Below are 16,117 nucleotides of genomic sequence, written 5' to 3'. Positions count from 1 at the left end.
TGAATAAAACAGAATGATTGGCCTCCCTGAGCAAGATGGAATTCTCCAGCAGGCTGCCTTCTAACTGCACCATTGGCTCTCCTGGGTCATCAGCCTGCAGGACCACATGGTGGGATTCAGGCTTGCCAGCCTTCATAATTAGGTAAGCCAATCTTCTATATCTCTTTTATGCATGCACACACACACACACACACACACACCCCTATTGGTTCTGTTTCTCTGGTGAGCCCTAACACAATGGGAAATTTCTGTACTCGAAATCAAAGACTTACATTTATTTTCTGTAAATGTAAAATTATTTTAAAATAATAAGTTTATTTTAAAAAGACAGAAGCCTGGGCGTCATGGCACACGTCTGTAATCCCAGTACTTTGGGAAGCTGCGGTGGGTGAATCACCTGAGGTCGGGAGTTTGAGAACAGCCTGGCCAACACGGTTAAACCCTGTTTCTACTAAAAATACAAAAATTAGCCAGGCATACTGGCATGTGCCTGTAATCCCAGCTACTTGATAGGCTGAGGCACAAGAATCGCCTGAACCCAGGAGGCAGAGGTTGTAGTGAGCTGAGACTGCGCTACTGCACTCTAGCCTGGGTAACAGAGTAAGATTCTGTCTTAAAATAAATAAAAAGAGAAAAAATGAGGCATGAATTTTGAAGTCATGTAGATCCGTTTATTTGTTTCCTATGGGTACCACAGCAAATTACTACAAGCCTGGTAGCTTAAAACAACAGAAATTTATTCTCTTAGAGTTCTAGAGGCCGTAAATTCAACATGAGTTTCACTGGGCTGAAGCCTCTGTGTTGGCAGGGCTGTATTCCCTCCAGATGCTCTGGGGAAGAATCCGCCTGCCTCTTCCAACTTCTGGTGGCTGCCAACAATCCTTGGCTTGTGGCCACATCTCTGCCTTCATAGTCACATTGCTGCTGCTTTTGTGTGTGTCAGCCTAATCTTCCTTTCCCTCTCTCTTATAAGGATATGTGTGATAGTATTTACGGCCCACTTGGCTAATCCTCAATGATATCCTCATCTCAACATTCTTAATCACATCTGCAAAAATTATTTTCTGAAGTAACATTTACAGGTTCTAGAGATTAGGACTTGATATATTTGGGTGGCCATTATCCAGTCTACCCTGCCTGTGTGAAATGTAGGACTTTCTGTAGTATGAGTAAGCTGCCTCTATAATTGAAAATAGGCCAGGCGTGGTGGATCACGCCTGTAATCCCAGCACTTTGGGAGACTGAGGCAGGCAGATTATGTGGTCAGGAGATCAAGACCATCCTGGCTAACATGATGAAACCCCATCTCTACTAAAAATACAGAAAAATCGGCTGGGCATCGTGGCATGTGCCTGTAGTCCCAGCTACTTAGGAGGCTAAGGCAGGAGAATCGCTTGAGTCCTGGAGGCAGAGGTTGCAGTGAGCTGAGATTGTGCCACTGCACTCCACCCTGGGCAATAAAAGCAAAACTCTGTCTCAAAAAAAAAAAAAAGAAGAAAAAGAAAATAAAAACTATAACATAAATTATTTTTTAAAAATATTCATCTGGTTTCTACCTCCTACCTCACTACTTAATCATCTTAGTATGACCAGTAGTGAGGTAGGAGGCAGGACTCAAGTCTGGAGGTGAGGTTCAGATACTGGACCAAATTGAGGACTAGCTAAAGCAGGGATGGGGTAGAAGAAGTTTTCCTTAAGACACATCCGCCAGTGTGTCATGTCAGTTTACCTTTGCTATGGCAACACTCAGAGTTACTGCCCTTTCCATGGTAATGATCCAAGACCAAGAAGTTACCACCTTTTTCCTAGAAATACCTGCATAATCTGCCTCCAAATTTGCATATAAATAAAAGTAGGTATAAATATGACTGCAGAACTGCCTTTGAGCTGCTACGCTGGGTGCATTGCTTTTGGGTAGCCCTACTCCACAAGGAGCAGTACGTCTGCTGCTGCTGAATGCTGTCACTTCAATATGCTGTCTAACTACTGACTTACCCTTGAATTCTTTCAAGTCAAGAACCTTCCGGGACTAAGGCTTACCTGCCCTTTATTGGTGGGACCCAAGCCACACTTTGCCAAATGGTATGAGACTGGTCTTAGAGGTCAGAGAGTTCTACATTCTAACTCTGGTAAGCTTGTGACTTTGGTTAAGTCAACATATTCATTGAAGCCTATCTCTTCATCTGTACCAGAGGACACTAGCCCTGACTCTGAGTCATGCTGTCAGAACTCCTGCAGACTGTGAAACAGATGCACAATAAATGATCAGTCACATTTTCCTCCCCCTCCAGTTTATAGTTTGTTACACTTCACAAAATGTTTTCTACATACAATGTTTGGTCCCCAAAAAATGTGTGAGATAAAGCCAAACGTTTCCTTCTCATTATACAGATGAAGAAACTGAGACTTGATGTCAACTGACTTAGCCAACTTTGCCTAAGAGTAGAGGCAGTGGGTGTCTGAGAGCACAGTCAGCAGAAACAGAGGCAGATGCCCCCCATAGATGGGACAGGTTTGCTGATCTGGCATTTGATTTTTTTTTTTTTTTGAGAGGGGGTTTCACTCCTGCGCCCAGGCTTCAGTGCAGTGGTGCGATTTCAACTCACTCCCAGGCTCAAGGTGATTCTCCTGCCCCAGCCTCCTGACTAGCTGGGATTACAAGTACCTACCAGCATACCCAGCTAGTTTTTGTATTTTTAGTAGAGACAGGGTTTCACCATGTTGGCCAGGCTGGTCTCGAACTCCTGACCTCAAATGATCCACCCACCTCAGCCCCCCAGAGTGTTGGGATTACAGGCGTGAGCCATTGCACCCTGCCTGATTTTTTTTTTTTTCATAATTTTCATTTCTGGCCTCGGTAGGCATTTGGAGTTTATGACTTCCTAACTCTGGTTCACACTGCTAGAACTTGATCATAGGCCTTTGACTTGAAGCTGTAATACTCCTAGGGCTCCCCAGTGATAGCCCACCCAGTTTTCCAGTTGCTTCTTGGCCCTGGCTTCTCTGGTCTCACAGGCTTCCCCTTCTTCTAAATGCTGCAAGGCAAACTCATAGTTTGTCCTCTGGTTTCACTAGGTTCTTGGTTCTGATAGCCCCTTATTCTGACTCTTTCAGGCAGAAACTCCTACAGGACTGTCGCACCTCAGGACCCAGCATAGGGCTGGAAGTCCTGAAGGTCTGCTGAAGAGGACTCATGCTGAGCCCTCCAGAGGTCACAAGGAGACAACAGAGGGTGGGTTGAAGGTCCAGCATGTCAGGAGTTGAACTGCCTAGGTTTCAATCCTGCTCCCTCACCTCACTGCCCCTGACCCTGGGCAAAACACCAAACCCTTTGTGATTGGTTTCCTCATCTGTTAAAAAAGATTCATTGGTTGGACAAGGTGACTCATGCCTGTAATCCCAGCACATTAGGAGGCCGAGGAGGGCGGATCACCTGAGGTCGGGAGTTCGAGACCAGCCTGACCAACATGGAGAAACCCCCGTCTCTATTAAAATACAAAAAATATGCCGGGCATGGTGGCGCATGCTTGTAATCTCGGCTACTGGAGAGGCTGAGGCAGGAGAATCGCTTAAACCCAGGAGGCGGAGGTTGCAGTGAGCCGAGATCACGTCATTGCACTCCATCCTGGGCAACAAGAGCAAAACTCCACCTCCAAATTCTAAAAGAAAAAAAAAAAAAAAGGTGGGGGGAATCATTATAGAACCCCAAAGCAAAATTATGAGGCTCGGGTGAAATATTGTATATAAACCTTTCATTACAGGGCTGGGCACAAGGTGAGTGGTCGCCTTGACATTGTTGTGCCAGAGTCCTCTAATCACATCACCGCAGGGCTGCTCTGGGGGATACGCCTCACCTCTCTGCCTACAGAGGTTTGATTCCTCCTGGGGCGGGCGGTGCAGGGTCAGGTGAGCAGCTGGAGCTCCGGAGGGCCTGAGTCTCTGTCACTTCTTGCTGCGTCGCCTTACGTGAGTCCTTCCCAGCCCCCCAATCATGCCCGCCTGAGCAAGGGGATGAGAAAGTGACGACCCCGCAGCTGGGACTCTGCTGCTGTGCGGGGGGCGGTCCGCCGAACCCTCTGGCCACTAGGTAGAGTCGGTCCCACTAGGTAGGCGCTGGGGCGCCAGGGTCTCCCAGCGCTCCCGGCGTTGGAAGGGCCTCGAGTTCTTGGACCCGCTGGCAGTCTAGCATCGGGCTGCGGCTGCCATGGCAACGCCCGGAGGCTGCAGGGAGGGGAGACAGGGCCCCGCCCCGGAACGAGCCTCAGCCCGGGACGAGGCCCCGCCTCCAGCCAACGCTCCACCCATAACGAAGCCCCGCCCCGGAACGAGCCTCAGCCCGGGACAAAGCTCCGCCTCCAGCAACGCCCTGCTGTGAGAGAGGCCCTGGTCCCCCTCGACAGCGGCAACTCGACTAGTTCTGTCTGTGCCCGATGGGCTGCCTCTGAGCCTGCCCCTGTGCCTGACTGACCACAGGCGTCGCTACCGCCTGATAATAATATGAGTGTGTCTGGTTCCGTCTGACTGAACGCAGATTTCATGGGTGCCTGACAGACCAAGACTGCTGGCTCTGACCGCAGCTGGCTGGCTGGCTGACTGGTTGACTGGCTGGCTGGCTGCTCTGGCTCGGCCGCCGGCGTCTGGGCCTGACGGGCTGCGTCTGACCCGGGCGGCCTGACTGCCTCTGCCTGACCAGCCTCCATCTGTGCTTAGCGAGCTGTGTGACAGGCCGCCACTGTCTGTGTCTGACTGAGCACAAGGTTCCTGTGTCCGATTAGCTGCTTGACCCCACATATATATATATAATTTTTTTTTGAGACGGAGTTTCGCTCTTGTTGTCCAGGCTGGAGTGCAAAGGTGTGATCTTGGCCCACTGCAACCTCTGCCTCCCAGGTTCAAGCGATTCTCCTGTTGCAGCCTCCTGAATAGCTGGGATTACAGGCATGCATGCCCAGCTAATTTTTGTATTTTTAGTAGAGACGGGGTTTCTCCATGTTGCTTAGGCTGGTCTCAAACTCCCAACCTCAGGTGATCTACCCGCCTCAGCCTCCCAAAGTGCTGATATTAAAGGCGTGAGCTACCGCGCCCAACTGCTTTACCCCATCTGCTGAGCCGGCTGACACCCACGGACTGACTCTGGTGACTTCTGGTCCAAGTGGCGCTGCCGGCTTCCAGAGACTTGCTGACCCCTGTCGAGGCCCTGTCCCTCGGAGCTGCCCTGTTAGTCGCTGACTGTGGCGGCAGCTGGGTGCAGCTGCCCCACACGGACAGAGTGTGCAGAATGACAGTCGCTTGGCTGTCCCTTCCTGGGCGCCCCTGGCTGGCTTGGCTTGACCGGCGGCATCTGTGTCTGAGGCACATGTCTGCTGGTGGCCACCACTGGCCACATCTGTCCCTCTGCAGGTGGGTGTCAGGTTGCCCCCCTAAAGTGCATCTGGGACCAAGCCTGGCTGAGGGATAGCCGCCTCCTCTCCAGCTGCCTGGGTTCCTACAGGGAAGGGAGCCCAGGACAGAAGCTGAGGTACAGGCAGGCAGCAGGGATGGGACTTGGGGCCAGATGAGGAACAGCTGGAGGAAGAGCCGGGGCTGGGAACAGGCTGCGGGACCTCAAGGAGTCTGAGTTTAGGAATCTGATTCTGTAAGGGATGCAGCATCTTGAGGAGTTGGGTTGGTGTGTGGGGTCCTCAGGACACAATTCCTGACCTTGAAAACTTTTTTTTGCGGGTTTTGGGGAAATCTCTGTCAGTGCTTTGCTGCTCAGCAGAAGGGTCATCCCGCAGACCTCAGATCTCTTCCTGAAATAATAATTTTTTTCTTTTTTTGAGACAGAATATTGCTCTGTCATCCAGCCTGGAGTGCAGTGGGCCGATTTCGGCTCACTGCAACCTCCGCCTCCCGGGTTCAAGCGATTCTCATGCCTCAGTTTCCCAAATAGCTGGGATTACACGTGGGTGCCACCATTCCCAGCTAATTTTTGTATTTTAGCTGGGGGTTTGTAGAGACAGGGTTTCGCCATATTGCCCAGGCTGGTTTTAAACTCCTAACCTCAAGTGATCTGCCCACCTTGGTCTCCCAAAGTGCTGGGGTTACAGGCATGAGCCACCACGTCCAGCCTCTTCCTGAATTTAAATCTCTCCCAGCCTGTGTGTGTGTGTGTGTGTGTGTGTGTGTGTGTGCGCGCGCACGCGCGCCAGCCACACCAACCACATGCTATGGCTTCCCTCCTGGAAAGAAATGTACTGTACCAGAATAAGGGGGAAGGAAATACTGGTCAGAGGGATTTTTTTTTTAAAGCAAGCATGTCAATTGCATAGGTGTGCTATGAGTTATTGCTATTAATAATAATAAAATGAGAGCATCAGACTAGCTTGTCTCGAACTAGCCCTAGCATGCTAAGATCTTGTCTCTCCATTAATAACAGGGTCCTGGCTGCCTCATTGATTTCGTTATAGGCCATGGGAGGAAATGAACAGCTTTACTCCCAAGGGCTTTCATAGCATGGTTTTGGATCTCAGCCAGTATGGGCAGTGGGGCTTCCCAGGGGCAGGGGACTCCTGTGGTGATGGGAAAAAGAGGCAGCAACAAGTTGCATGGAGCATTTGTACCTCCTTTATTTATTCATTTATTAAGTATTTATTGAGTACCATGTGCCTCTGCCAGACTCTCACTCTGTCCTCATGGAGGATAGCCTTATAGGCTCCAGACACTCTCCAGTGTCTCTCAACTCTAGTCTTGTCAAAGCCACATGCTGGGTACCAACTTCTTTCTTTCTGAGCTATTTGCACAGCTAAAGTGGGAGAGCTAGTAGAATACAGTGGTTCTCAAAGTGTGGTCCTTAGACAAGCAGCATCTGGACCACCTGGGAATTTATTAAAATACAAGTTCAGCTGGGCACAGTGGCTCACGCCTGTAATCCCACACTTTGGGAGGCCAAGGTAGGCAGATCACCTGAGATCAGGAGTTCAAGACCAGCCTGGCCAACATGGTAAAACCCCATCTCTACTAAAAATACAAAAATTATCTGGGCATGGTGGCGGGCGTCTGTAATCCCTGCTACTCAGGAGCCTGAGACAGGAGAATCACTGGAACCCAGGAGGCAGAGGTTGCAGTGAGCCGAGATTGCACCATTGCACTCCAGCCTGGGCAACAAGAGTGAAACTCCATCTCAAAAAAAAAACCAAAAACAAATTTGGGCCCCACCACAGATGGACTGAATCAGAAACTCTTTTAGTGTAGGGCACAGTGCTCTTTGTTTTAACAAGCCTCCAGTTCATGCTGGTGTGTGCTAAAGTCTGAGAACCACTGGTGGAATGATTGTGTTGGCTCTAGTGTCACACTGTCTATATCAGATTCTCAGTGCTGCTACATAAGGGCTGTGTGACTTTGACTAAGTTATTGAACCTTTTTGTGCCTTTTCTCATTTGTATACTTAGTATAATTATGATTACCTTACATTATTGTTGTACATATTAAAATATATAAAAAGGTCAGCGTGGCTGGGCACGGTGGCTCATGCCTGTAATCCCAGCATTTTGGGAGGCTGAGCATGTGGATCATCTGAGGTCAGGAGTTCAAGACCACACTGGTCAACATGGTGAAACCCCATCTCTACTACAAATACAAAAATTAGCTGAGTGTGGTGGTAGGCACCTGTAGTCCCAGCTACGTGGGAGGCCGAGGCAGGAGAACTGCTTGAACCTGGGAGGCGGAGGTTGCAGTGAGCTGAAATGGCACCACTGCACTCCAGTCTGGGCGATAGAGCCAGACTCTATCTCAAAAAAACAAAAAAACAAAAAAAACAAAAACAAAAAAACGCACAATTCCAATTCTGGGAACATATCGTGTGGACACATTTCTTTTTGTTGTTGTTGTTGAGACAGAGTTTCACTCTTTTCGCCCAGGCTGGAGTGCAATGGCATGGTCTCGGCTCACCACAACCTCTGCCTCCTGGGTTCAAGTGATTCTCCTGCCTCAGCCTCCCTAGTAGCTGGAATTGCAGGTGCCCACCACCACGCCCAGCTAATTTTGTATTTTTAGTAGAGACAGAGGTTTCACCACGTTGGCCAGGCTGGTCTTGAACCCCTGATCTCACCTGACCTCAGGTGATCCGCCCACCTCGGCCTCCCAAAGTGCTGAGATTGCAGGCGTGAGCCACCCACCACGCCCAGACCCATGGACATATTTCTGCATATGCTGAATGACAAATGTAAAGTATATTCATGAATGTGTTTATAATAGAAAAGAAACATGCTATTATTTATTTTTGAGATAGAGTCTTACTCTATCACCCGGGATGGAGTGCAGTGGCGTGATCTCGGCTCACCACAACCTCTTCCTCCCGGGCTCAGGCAATTCTCCTGCCTCAGCCTCCCAAGTAGCTGGGATTACAGGCATGCATCATGACACCTGTCTAATTTTTGTATTTTTAGTAGAGACAGGGTTTCATTCTGTTACCCAGGCTGGAGAGCAATGGCTCAGTCTCAGCTCACTGCAACCTCTACCTCCTGGGTTCAAGCAGTTCTCCTGTCTCAGCCTCTTGAGTAGCTGGGATTATAGGCACACACCACCACACCCAGCTAATTTTTGTATTTTTAGTAGAGATAGGGTTTTGCCACATTGGTCAGACTGGGTCTCGAACGCCTGACCTCAGGTGGTCTGCCTCCCAAAGTGCCAGGATTACAGGCGTGAGCCACCACGCCTAGCCAATGCACTCATTTCTGTAAAAAAAAAAAAAGAAAGAAAAAAATTTCATAAAATCTTTATACAGGTATAGGCTCAGGTACATCTGAAAGGTTACTCAGCTGTTAACAGTGGAAGAAGAAATGGGTCGCCGGAAATAGGGGAAGAAGGAAACATTTTTACTATATCTACATCTTCTTATTACTTTTAGATTTTGCAGTGTGTGCATGCATTTTCTATTCACAAAATGAAATTTTTTTAAAAAGGGGCAGTACTTAGCACAGTGCCTAACAGTGGTGGCGGTGGTGGTAATAGCCTTTTTGCAGTTTTGGGCAGGCAATTCACTGCAGAAATGCAGCCCGGAGATATCTAGAGGTTGGCCATAGCCTCCAGACTGTCCTCCCAGCCTCTTGGTCTCCCTTCTTCATTCTGTATGGTCCATGTTTCCCCATCGGAGAATCTTTGCATTTTAGAAATGTAAAGGGGCTTTAGATTTTCTACTGCAACTGTTTGATTTTAACGATGAAGAAACTAAGTCCCCAAAAGTTGCCATAACCAGGCCAAGGTTATCCAGAGGGTTCAGTCTAGGGCCTTTTTCACACCATCCTGTTTTCTAAAATTCTGCTTTCATCCCATCGCTGCTCTGCGTGTGACTCCTCAACCTGGCTATTAAGACTAGCTGTGGTCTAGGCCAGGCACAGTGGCTCACGCCTGTAATCCTAACACTTTGTGAGGCCGAGGTGGGCAGATCACTTGAGGTCAGGCATTTGAGACCAGCCTGGCCAACATGGTAAAACCCATCTCTACTAAAAATACAAAAATTAGCCCCATGTGGTGGTGCACATCTATAATCCCAGTTACTTGGAAGGCTGAGGCATGAAAATCACTTGAACTCGGGAGGCAAAGGTTGCAGTGAGCCCATATGGTGCCACTACCCTCTAGCCTGGGTGAAGAGTGAGACTCTGCCTCAAAAAAACAAAACAAAACAAAACAAAAGACTAGCTGTGGTTTAACTCTCAACCAAATTTTCCAGCCTTATTTGCTACCCTTTTCAATGTGAATCCTCTACCTTAGCTAGAGCTCTTTATTGACCCCAAATACTCCTGCTTTCCAGAGGCTATACCTTGTCAGTGCTATGCTGTCTGCTTGAAATGCCTTTCTCTTTCCTGTCCATTTATTGTGGAGATTCTACCCAAACATGGAAGCTAAGCGTAAATCATACTTCCTCCAGGAAGTCTTCCTTAATTACTTCAGTTCACAGGCCTCTCTCACTCTGAACTAATTTAAAAAGTTCTTGTGGCTGGGTGCAGTGGCTCCACTCGTAATCCCAGCACTTTTGGAGGCCAAGGCCGGCAGATCACTTGAGGTCAGGAGTTTGACATCAGGTTGGCCAACATGGCAAAAACCCATCTCTACTAAAAAAAAATACAAAAATTAGCTGAGTGTGGTGATGTGCGTCTATAGTCCCAGCTACTTGGGAGGCTGAGGCAGGAGAATTGTTTGAACTCGGGAGGCAGAGATTGCAGTAAACTGAGATCATGCCACTGCACTCCAGGCTGGGCGACAGAGCCAGACTCCATCTCAAAAAAAAAAAAAAAAAAAAAAAAAAAGTTATTGTAAAAAACTCCTGCCCCTTAAGAGGGATATAGGATGTTTGTCTGCTCCTTGAGCAATGGGAAATGAACTTGGATAAAGCCCATTCTTTATTATTTTTTTCTGCAGCTATGAAATTGGGCCAATGACCTTAGCCCTCCTTATTGTCTCAGGAAAGCCCTGGGTGAGGATGCCGCTGAGCCTGCCTGGAGCCAGGAGCTGGTCTGCAGAAACTGCTGGGCCTGTTTCTACTCTGATGTTTACTTGGCCTGGAGGCCCAGTGTGATGAAACCCGGCCCTGTTGCCGAGCACCTTGGGAGGCCTCCCTCCAGGGTCCCTCTGTGCTCAGACAGTGGCCCTTTGTGGAGTGGAAGAGCAGACTGAAAGCAGAGCTGCTGGAAACCCTTTCCTCCCCCCTGCCTCCAGCAACCTCCGGCAGCCACAGACCATCCTGTGCCTGGGTGGCCTCTGCTTTAAGTCTGCGGCTGGTGGGGTACGATAGGGTCTCTAGGCAGCTAGCTACGCTGGAAGGGTGAGGAGGGGTCCTGGCAGGATGGCCAGCTGAAACACAGCATCCCCTAACTCAATACAGACTGCTTATAATGGGGCTTTCCAAAGAGGAGACTGGCCCTTACAGGCAAGACTGACATTTTACCATCCCGTGCCACCACCCATTATGCCCCTAAGATTTAGGCCAGAACTAATGTGGTTTGTCCCTACTTCACTAGCCCCTATACTCACTAGGAGGAGATTGGGAATCCTTAGACATAATCCCAAACCTGGTGGAGTAGGAGTTCAGTAAAGGGAGAGGAATAGTGACAAGAGGAAAGAGGTTTAAGAGTGTGGTATAGGCCGGGCGCGGTGGCTTATGCCTGTAATCCCAGCACTTTGGGAGGCCAAGGTGGGTGGATCACTTGAGGTTGGGAGTTGGAGATCAGCCTGACCAACATGGAGAAACCCCATCTCTACTAAAAATACAAAATTAGCCTGGTGTGGTGGCGAATGCCTGTAATCCCAGCTACTTGGGAGGCTAAGGCAGGAGAATCGCTTGAACCTGGGAGGCAGAGGTTGCAGTGAGCCGAGATGGCACCATTTCATTCCATTCCTCCAGCCTGGGCAGCAAGAGTGAGACTCTGTCTCAAAAAAAAGATTGTGGTATAGGTGGAAGGACACCTACTGGTCTGGGGGGCGGGAAGCCTGGGATTCCAGTTTCTGCTGAGCTCCAGCCTTACTGGGTGACATCAGCTAGTTGCTTCCCTTTTCTATGCCTCAGTTCCCAGTGGCAAAATCTTGGAGGTGGAGTAAAAAAATGTTAAGGATTTTTGCAGTTCTAATTTTTCCTAATTCTTTGATCAGAAGGAGGAAAGGAAAGCTGGGGGTGGGTTGGAGGTAAATAACCGGCAGGATGCCTTCCATAGATTCACGCGCAGTCCTCAGGCAGCTTCTCTGCCACTAAGATCTCTTCCCCTTCCGTTTTTCCCCCTCTTTTTTCTACCCACTCTGAGGGCTTCTTGTGATGAGATCTAAAAGCTGTTTTACTTACAATTGTCTTATCTTACCTATCTTTTGCCCTCAAAGGGAGGAGATTGTGCACAATCATGGAGGGCACTGGCAAGTCTTGTGGAGAGGGAAGGAGGTCAGGAAATAAACGAGAGGCAAATTAGGGGGAAGTATTGAAAGAAACCTCTGGGAGGGAGAAAAGGAAGGAAAAGGGGAGGAGAGGAGGTAAAAGTGAAGGAAAGAGGTTGAGTGCAGTGGTTATTCCTGTAATCTCAGCACTTTGGGAGGATCACTTGAGGCCAGGAGTTCAAGACCAGCCTGGGCAACATGGCAAAACCCCATCTCTACAAAAAATACAAAAATTAGTGGGACATGGTGGTGCACTCCTATAGTCCCAGCTACTCGGGAGGCTGAGGTGGGAGGATCAAATTAAAAAGAAGAAAGAAAAAGAAAGGGTGGAATGAAATAGTAAAAATGGGAGAGAAAAACAGGAAGAGAAATCGTGGGAGAAGACCAGAGCCTGGGCAAACAAACACGCAAGTGAAGACATAGTGTTTTCTAGGACAACAAACAGTTGAGTTTGGCTAGAGCTAAGAGTGTGGTAGGTAGACAAAATTAGAATCAGATTGTGGAAGTTCTTGAATGCCAGGTTAATGACTTTGAACTTTATATTTCTTATTTTCTTCTGCTCAAATCCCCTGTGATAAGTTATTTTATTTTTTTTGGAGTGGGTACCAGGCAAATTTCTGGGTGAGATCTAGAGGAGCATTTTTTTTTGAGATGGAGTTTCACTCACGTTACCCAGGCTGGAGTGCAATGGTGTGATCTCGGCTCACCACAACCTCCGCCTCCTGGGTTCAGGCAATTCTCCTGCCTCAGCCTCCTGAGTAGCTGGGATTACAGGCACGCACCACCATGCCCAGCTAATTTTTTGTATTTTTAGTAGAGACGGGGTTTCACCATGTTGACCAGGATGGTCTCGATCTCTTGACCTCGTGATCCACCCGCCTCGGCCTCCCAAAGTGCTGGGATTACAGGCTTGAGCCACCGCGCCCGGCCCAGAGGAGCATTTTTATTCATCCAGCCATTCAACAAGGCACTATGTCTTCTCCAACTTGTATCCCTAGAATATAGCACAACATCTGCACATAAGACAGAAAGTAAGTGCTTGTTAAATTGAGCATTTAGTCCGTGTACAGTGGTTTATGCCTGTAATCCCAGCACTTTGGGAGGCCAAGGCGGGTGGATCAGCAGAGGTCAGGAGTTCAAGACCAGCCTGACCAATACGGCGAAACCCTGTCTCTACTAAAATTACAAAAATGAGCCAGGTCTGGTGACACACATCTGTAATCCCTGCTACTAGGGAGGCTGAGGCAGGAGAATCTCTAGAACCCAGGAGGCAGAGATTGCAGTGAGCTGAGATCATGCCATTGCACTCCAGTCTCAGCAACAGAGTGAGACTCCCATCTCAAAAAAAAAATTATTTTTTAGCATTTGGAGAAAACAATAGTTGAGACATTCTCACAGAGAATATAAGAATAATCATATTAAGGCCAGGCACAGTGGCTCATGCCTGTAATCCCAGCACTTTGGGAGGACAAGGTGGGCGGATCATTAGGCCAAGAGATTGAGACCACCCTGGCCAACATGGTGAAATCCCATCTCTGCTGAAAATACAAAAATTAGATGGTCGTGGTGGCGCACAGCTGTAGTCCCAGCTACTCGGGAGGCTGGGGCAGGAAAATTGCTTGAACGTGAGAAGCGGAGATTGCAGCTCACTGCAATGGCACATATCTGTAAAAAAAAAAAAAAGAAAAGAAAAGAAAAAGAGAGAGGTGTACCATGGCCTCAAATACTTTGTTGTGGAGTTTGTATGGAATGGACCAGAGGCCAGAAGACCAGGACTGATGGGAAATTGTTCTGGCATGTCCTCTGGCAAAACCTAAGCTCAAGATCCTTCACCCACATCCATGTGTTTTCCACTGAAACTTTGTTGTTTTTTTTGTTGTTGTTCTTCCCATTCTAGGTCAGAGGACTCAAAAAGATGAAAGGTCACACCTCTGTCAAGAGACACTCTCCTTTTCTGGTCAAGTCTCTTTTCTTCTGTTAGGGCTGCAACCTCTTCACCTGGGAAATGAATGGTCCTGTGATTTACAAGCACAGGTAAGCACCTGCAAAGAGCTTTGAAGACTGATGGGCAGAGTTTCCAGCTCAATTTCTGGGGAGTGGCAGTATCAGCAGCACCCTCTCCCTGGCTCTGATATAATGATGGGAGAAGCAGCTCCAAGGCATCCTGCTTTTGAGCAGGAGGTGGCCCAGGCCATAGCCTAGAGTCAACTCTCTCCTCATCGCAAATATCTCCACAAAGGAAGACTCTGTAGCATAGCGTAAGAGGGAGCATAAGACTTTGAATCAGGAATCCCTGGTCTTGGTCCTCAGTTGTGCTTCTTCCTAGCTCTGGTATTTTGAATAAGTTATGTAAATTACCTGAGCCTATTTCCTTGTATATAAAATGGGGGTTGTAATACTAATTTCCTGGACTCATGAGAGTAGATTAAGCTAAAGCTAAAAAAAGCACTTGGCACAGTGCCACACAAGCCACAGGCGCTCGACAATGTGAATTTACATTCATTTTTTAAGGAATGGAGTCCTTAATGGACTAGTGTGATATATTAAATTAAAAAAAAAAAAAAAAGGCCGGGCGTAGTGGCTTACGTCTGTAATCCAAGCACTTTGGAGGCCAATGCGGGTGGATCACCTGAGGTTGGGAGTTCAAGACCAGTCTGATCAACATGGTGAAACCCTGTCTTAAAAAAAAAATAAAGAAATAGAGTCCTGTACTGTTAGAGGTAGGGAGGTGTTAGATATTCCTAGTCCAATCCTCTCATCTACAGTGGTGAAAGGACTCCCAGGAAGGTTTTCTCTTAACTAATCTAATTCTCTTCTGTCACAATATCTGCTGATTCTATTCTCAACTAGAAGCAGAGAACTGAGCTCTTCCTTCTATGCTTAGCTACATAAATCCTATGTGAGTTCTGTACCTGTTCAGAAAAGGGTATTTTGGTTCCTCCATTTTTCCCCCCAAGAACATTTGCCTGTCATTTGCTCTTTGCTCTGCTAAAGGTGAAGACAATTAGTGTACTATACTCAAAGTGATCATGAATATGCGGGAAGATCATGAGCAACACAGTATAGGTGAATCCTAAATAAATCCAGCAGTCCTGGAATATCTGAAGGAATTTGCTCCCAATTATTCTTAGATAAGCTACGAAATGAATACAACTGTTAGTTACTGTGTTTGTGTTTTTGTTTTTACTCTGCTTAATTTTTTAACTTTTTAAAAATTTCTATAATTATAGAGGTGGGGTGGTGTCTCACTATGCTGCCCAGGCAGGTCTCCTACTCCTGGGCTTAAATGATACTCTTGTCTTGACCTCCCAAAGTGCTGGTATTACAGGTGTGAGCCACTGTGCCCAGCTTCTGCTTATTTTTTATTACCCAGTTGGCAGGAGCTCCTACTTCTTTAGCTTTAGTTTTTTTATTGGATAAAATATACATAACATAAAATTTGTTATTTTAATATATATGTTTTGAGATGGAGTCTCACTTAGTCGCCAGGCTGGGGTGCAGTGGTGTGATCTTGGCTCACTGCAACCTCTACCTCCTGGATATAAGGGATTCTCCTGCCTCAGCCTCCCAAATAGCTGGGACTACAGGCACATGCCACTATGCCCAGCTAATTTTTGTATTAAAAAAAATTTTTTTTATAAGCACCAAGGTAAAGCAAAGCTCTAGTTGATGTGGGTGTGTTGTTTAGGCGTAAGCAGCACTGCTCTCACTATGCGCTCATTGGACAGTAGCGCAACCCCAAGAAAAGGATGGTTAATTTTTTTTTTTTTTTTTTGAGATGGAGTCTTGCTCTGTCGCCAGAGCTGGAGTGCAGTGGTGCGATCTTGGCTCACTGCAACCTCTGTCTCCCGGATTCAAACAATTCTCTTGCCTCAGCCTCCCAATTAGCTGGGACTACAGGCGTGCGCCACCATACCCAGATAATTTTTTTGTATTTTAGTAGAGACAGGGTTTTACCATATTGGTCAGGATGGTCTTGATCTCCTGACCTTGTGATCCAACTGCCTTGACCTCCCAAAGTGCTGGGATTACAGGCGTGAGCCACCGCGCCCGGCCTAATTTTTGTATTTTTAATAGAGATGGAGTTTCACCATGTTGGCTAGGATGGTCTTGGTCTCTTGCCCTCATGATCTGCCCACCTTGGCCTCCCAAAGTACTGGGATTACAGGTGTGAGCCACCGAGCCCGGCCCATTGTAACTATTCTTTTTTTTTTTTTTT

General features: G+C 47.7%; 1 long non-coding RNA gene and 1 other non-coding gene across 2 annotated transcripts in view; one reads left to right on the top strand and one right to left on the bottom strand.

The window, feature by feature from the left end:
* The window catches only part of LOC116562748, a 36,819-nt gene that overhangs the window by 10,284 nt on the left and 10,418 nt on the right, over positions 1 to 16,117 (top strand). The window contains exon 3 of the long non-coding RNA XR_004274088.1: positions 13,796 to 13,932. This is a non-coding gene — a long non-coding RNA (uncharacterized LOC116562748). The remainder of the gene's footprint in view (positions 1 to 13,795; positions 13,933 to 16,117) is intronic.
* Positions 15,530 to 15,652, bottom strand: LOC116563048. Its single transcript, XR_004274189.1, has one exon. It is a non-coding gene; the product is annotated as a U4atac minor spliceosomal RNA (small nuclear RNA).

The sequence above is a fragment of the Sapajus apella genome, unplaced genomic scaffold, assembly GCF_009761245.1.
Source record: "Sapajus apella isolate SASKATOON/1434 unplaced genomic scaffold, GSC_monkey_1.0 scaffold33, whole genome shotgun sequence".
In the NCBI taxonomy this organism is placed as follows: domain Eukaryota; kingdom Metazoa; phylum Chordata; class Mammalia; order Primates; family Cebidae; genus Sapajus; species Sapajus apella.
Note: the sequence above shows the minus strand (reverse complement) of the source record. Positions and strands in the feature narration are given on the sequence as shown.